We start from the raw sequence: 5,816 nt of genomic DNA, 5'->3' as shown, positions 1-5,816 counted from the left end.
ATTTGAATCTTTCAAATTTATGAATCATATCATAACTCAATTTGAAACAAAATCAGTTAGGATCTCGTCCAAACTTAGAATTCAAATTTAGAAATAGAATAGCTAATTATTCTCAATTCACTACAAAAAAAATTGTTAAAATCGACGGCTAAGCTGTCGATAATATTAAAAATCGACAGCAAAATGGACGGCGGAGGTGGTCGCTATTAAGCTTGTCGATTTTTCAGAATTCGAATAAAATTGACGGCTTGCCTAGCCGTCGATAATAATTTAATAAAATCGACATCATTTCCGTCTATAATATGAGTTTGAAAATTTTGCCTTCTTACTAAAATCGACAACATTTCCATTGATATTATTATATAAAATCGATACCATTTTTGTCGATATTTGATTCAATAAAATCGACATAACTGTCGTCGATTTAATTATTTAGATACCGACATAAAAAGTGACAACGCTACCGTCAATTTTAATAGCTATATTGTTTGTTATTTTTTAATTTGAAAGATAATAAACAATTAATGCAAATAAACTTTTAAATATAGAAATAAAATTTATATAGAATATTAGATAACAAGACAAATAAACTTTTAAATAATAAATAATCCTCTAACATAAAAACTTAAGACAAGATAAATAAATAAACTTAGACTTATATTGTCAGGTCCATTAAAGCAGATTTTAAGCTCAGAATTGTCACCCAAGGACTCTGCATAAGGAGGTTCACCAACAGCTACAATTGCAAATGAGAACTCACTATTGTTTATGGTGTCTTTCGATGGGACCTTCTCGTAAATAACTTTAGTTTTAGCTCCCACTGTTGCCTTGATAGCATCCAAGATTCTTGTCCCTAAAACGGTCGGTGTAAGACATTTGTAACATAAGAACGTAATCATATGTATAAATCAATCTTAACTGCCATAAGATATATAGGAAAATGGTAATTAATGCTATTGACATTAGATTTGTATCTTCTACAAATAAAACAAAATCTCATATTGAAACAAAGATTAACTCAGAAGCATTGACTACTTTGCATCAGTTAAAATTCTCCAAGTTCCTCATCATCTCCAAGTTCACCAAAAGCTTCTAGTGCTTTGTTCAACATTTCATACTTTGTGAAATCAAGGATACGTTTCTGTTAATTATACAATCAAATTATTAGGGCAAAGGCCAAATATAACTTGAAAGACAAGACTTCTGAAGGTATATCCTTATATCAGAGTGGAGATATTGTTTCACAAGTAAGATAGAAATTGAAGCATTAAGGCACCATTTAATGCATGAGATAACAGAATGTTTTATCCCTTAGAGTAAGAAGATAAGCTGAACTTAGAAGATCTGGAATGCTGACCTTTACAGCTGTTAACTTGTCCATGTCAAGGTAGTGTAAAACGAACTGTGTTGTCGAACCATTCACTATAAGTGTTAAAAACACAATACCACCAGTGAAGAAAATAAATTGCACAAGCAAAAGGTATTTGAGTGATGAATCTAATGTCCTTGTACAGTCATAATTAAATCCTAAACCCAGAACATACCAGTGCTCCTGTCTCTGGAGTCAATTCAAGTGATCGGCCACTCGAATGCTGAACAAACCTAAAATTTAATAATTAAAAGATTAAACTAATAATAAGATAGTATGTGCATAAAGAAATTCAGAACATTAGCAATAAAAGAGATGAAGTGTTTGGCTAAAAAATGCAGCTTTCATTAGTCATTGAATACTTGCCTTGACTGATAATGAAAGTGACAAGGCAAGTGCCCCTCACAATCCTGACCAGATTAGAATACTAGCTTCTTTCCAATCCAAGCCATATCCAAAATACCTTAGCAAGGAAAATAATGCACCAACTATGATGCATCTCGACACTTGAACATAAACATAGAGAAGCACGAGGTGGGTCCATGACGTTCCTTCAACAGAACCAAGAATTTGCAGCGAGTCTTTTAGACTCAACAAACATACATTTTTATCAAGAGAAACTAAATGGAAAAGTGAGAGTATAATCAATGGCCTACTGAGCAAAGAAGATAATTTAAGAGGTAAATACTAGTATACTACCATGATGGAAGACATTGTCATCACCAAGTACTCCTTCAGCTATAACAACTCCACTGCAAAAAGAAGATAACATAAAAAATAATAATAAAAAAGGGTATGAAAAGCTTGATTCACAAGTTATATCAATTGATTGTTATGATTTCAGAATCCATTTATGATCTTACCTCAAATGAAAATTAATGTATTAGCAATATATGCAACCATTTCCCTGGAGAAAATAAAGTCAGTCAGTAAAATAAGTATTTACTGTTCTACATAGATTTAGATAATTAGATTCCTTTTATCTATTTCCTTTTATCATCACTAGAATGAATGTTGTTGAAAATAAGGAAAATTAAAACAATGTCCTATAAGTATATAATTTATATAAACAAGTAGAAGCAAGAAGTATACCAAAAGATATGTAAACTTTGTTGACTTTCACCCTTAAAAGCTGTCCTTGCAAATGCAGAATAGAACCTATAGAAAAATTTCAATAACTAGATTCCAAATATTAAGAGATAAATGCTAAAGATTGACTTACATTCCCAATGACATGACCAATAACAGATTTTGAATTATTTGGACAACAAAAGACAACTAAGAGTGCAAATTAAACCTGCAACATCTTGGCCATCATAGGTGCCCTTATAGACAGTGCCATAGGCCCCATTCGCCACAACATGTTGCAAACTGGATTCTTTTAACAGCACCCAAAGTTCTCTGAGAATCCCACTGTTAAAAATATTAAGCACAAACAGAACACAGATCCATCAATACACTTCATTGAGCAGAGACAAAAATAGTTAAATCATCTAACTTAGTTGATCATTCACTAAAATTAAAAACAAGAGAAACCCAAAATGACATAAAGGTAGAAGCTTACTTCAAAATGACATAAAGTGTTCAGCAAATGAGACCATCTTCCATCGACTTTTGATCCCTCTTCCAAAAGCGACTCCTAGAAGGATTACTAATGACCCTAAACAGAGTAGCAGAATACGGGTAAGCCTCCATGTTCCTTTGCTCCCCAATATTCCAACTGAACCAAGACATGGTCGAAGCAGTGCTCCACAAAGTTCAGAATTCCCAACAAATGTACTGCTACCCATCAATTTGAATGACTTCCCTGTTGGAATTGAACCTATGATATTGTTGAAGGACACATTGAGAAGTTGTAAACTTGAAGAATTACCAAAATTTTCAGGTATGGGGCCATTGATCTTATTATTTGATAGGTCTATAACACTAAGAACAGGGATACTGGCTAGTTCTTCTGGTATATGACCTATCATATTGTTGTTCGACAAGTTCAGTTTTTCAAGAGCCTGACATTTGGAAAAGCTGTTTGGTTTAGTTCCAGATAAGTTGTTCCTATCTAGATCAATAATTGAAATTGACTTACAGGACTCAAACTGAGGAAGATCACCTCAAGTTTTGGCTCCACTTCCCACTACGAACTTGTTTTCTGCTAGCACAGAACTTAGACACATATTAGCTCTTAAAATAAAATAGAACAAAAAAAAACATGACCAGGATTTAACTATCGTTAGTTTATGGCAACAAATTAGTCATTGTAAAATCTTGCAATAAATCTGATAAGTGCAAACAAATAGTCAACCTGTTCAGAATGTAGGCAATGAAATAGAGAGATTTGAGTCCTACACAAAATGCAAAAAGTAACAACACCTATATTTGGTTTAGATTTCAGATGACTTAGCCACCACAAACATGAAGAATTCTAGGCATAAATTAAAACTTTCTGAATAATTCTTTCCTCTTAGTAGAGTTCATGACTTCAGAGAGTCACGATTAGGACCAGAAAAAACATGACCAGGATTTCTAGATTTAGAAAATAGGATATTACGATTAGGTCATAGTTTACACCTGAAATAGGGGATTTCCAAATTAAACTGAAGTTGGCTTTGAAAAGAGTTCAGTAACAAATTATAGAGTTAAGATTCAATCTAAAACAAAAGAAAACAAATTAAAGTCGCTCAATACAAACAGAATCATTGAAAAAAGTAATGAATAAAAAAAACCTGAGTTTATGCTACAGAATAATTGAAGTGAATATGAGAAATTAGGGATTGAATAAATTAGATACTAGGTTCTTCTGTGCTTTTTAAGTTGCTTCAGGATCCAAATTAGATTAATGATTACCAAATCAATCTTTGAAGACCTATTCTGTAGTAATGTTGAGCAAATTTTTTATCCAAAAAATTGATGAAAAATCAATGAAGAACAAAAGAGAGAGAGTAAGTGAGTAACTAATTTTGATTGAGAAGTAACAACAACGGTGCAGAGAGACGAAGCGATGGTAGTAGCGCTGCGACAGCAGCAGCGATGCGACGAAAGCAGCGGAGCGACAACTGCACGGAAGTAGCGGAGCGACGACGGCGATGGAGAAGGAGGGTTGAAGTATGCAAGGTGAATTCAGGGGTAAAATAAGGGTTGGTGAAAATTGAAATGGTGAATTTGGGGAAATGAAGGAAACGCGGTGAGTGAGTGGGGAAAAAGTTATTTTATTGATAAAAATCGATAGCATACTCGTTGATTTTAATTTGAAAAAAAAAACGTCTTAGTCGTCGATTTTATATATTAAATCTATACCCTCCATTTATTTTTCAAAAGTGATTAAGACCGTTTAAATGTATCGACGATAAAATGTGTCGATATTTCAAATAATAAAATAGACGCTATGTTCGTCGATTTTAAAATAAAAGTATTTTCCTCTCACGATCCGTCGACAATATGTCGATAATAAGAGAACAGTTAATGGATTACCAAAAAAATCGATGACTTTGCTGTCAATTTTAATATTTTATTTTTAATTATCATTTTTAATAATATCGACAGCAAGCCGTCGAAAAATATCGACGGGAGAGATAACCGTCGATTTTTAGCATCGAAAAATACACTTTTTCTTGTAGTGATTCTCATTTAATATTCTCAATTAGTATATTATTATTATATTCTTGGTGCTAGCAAAAAAATAATAATATTCTATTTGAATTAATATTATTATTTATTTGATCGAATCAAAATAATAATTAAATAATTCTACAGCAAAGAGTAGAACACTCGTTAGTGTGTGATTCCATAGGTTCAATACTAAGCGGGTAGTAATTAGTAAATTAGTCATACTCAATTTACTAATTAAGATTGGCGTCTAGCAACACTTCCTAACGACCCTATAGTATGAAGTAATATATTTTTACTAAGAACCTAAGAAGAACAAAGTATAATTCCTTCCATCTTTCTAACTCTTGATTAACCCTCAAAGTATTATTTAATTGTCAAAATTCTAACTTGTTACTATTATTATAATGAATTGTGAATAACTTAAGAAACTCATTTCTTCATTCATTCAGTCCCCTTAGCCAAGATTTTATTCATCTCAGTCATTATAATCATAGAGCTCAAACTCTTTACCGAGAGTTGACAGATTTCTTGACTAATCATTAATTCTACAAATATTTAAATAATACCCAATATATCCATTAAACTAGCACCCTAGGGTATTAGGTGCCTAGAATCAAAGTATAATAAATACATTATTAATTACGATGACAGTTGCAGGTCAAAGGAAACTCTATTACTATGTTCATCTTGAGAATATCCCATTGACAAATATGTGATAATTATAACCATTAGGAATTTTTGAAGTGAGTCAGTTCAATGGCCATATCTCTATATGTACCATACATATATAATTTAATAAATGAGATCTATTAATCTTCATTTAATGAAGACCATATATATATAT

General features: G+C 32.0%; 2 long non-coding RNA genes across 10 annotated transcripts; both read right to left on the bottom strand.

Annotated features, from left to right (window-relative positions):
• LOC110268810 lies at positions 581-1,599 on the bottom strand. The gene is made up of 3 exons (XR_002357346.1): positions 1,358-1,599; positions 1,036-1,141; positions 581-853 (listed from the first exon to the last, which is right to left on the bottom strand). It is a non-coding gene; the product is annotated as an uncharacterized LOC110268810 (long non-coding RNA).
• LOC107641454 lies at positions 1,741-4,530 on the bottom strand. Of its 9 annotated transcripts, none has more exons than XR_002357331.1 (7): positions 4,319-4,530; positions 3,453-3,515; positions 2,934-3,375; positions 2,462-2,782; positions 2,233-2,276; positions 2,069-2,121; positions 1,741-1,920 (listed from the first exon to the last, which is right to left on the bottom strand). It is a non-coding gene; the product is annotated as an uncharacterized LOC107641454 (long non-coding RNA). The 9 variants fall into 9 exon arrangements; XR_002357334.1 differs by lacking the exon at positions 4,319-4,530 and adding an exon at positions 3,669-4,309; XR_002357318.1 differs by lacking the exon at positions 4,319-4,530 and having other exon boundaries at positions 3,453-4,309.

Source organism: Arachis ipaensis, chromosome B01, assembly GCF_000816755.2.
Source record: "Arachis ipaensis cultivar K30076 chromosome B01, Araip1.1, whole genome shotgun sequence".
Classification (NCBI taxonomy): Eukaryota; Viridiplantae; Streptophyta; class Magnoliopsida; order Fabales; family Fabaceae; genus Arachis; species Arachis ipaensis.
This window is presented reverse-complemented; position numbering and strand designations above follow the sequence as displayed.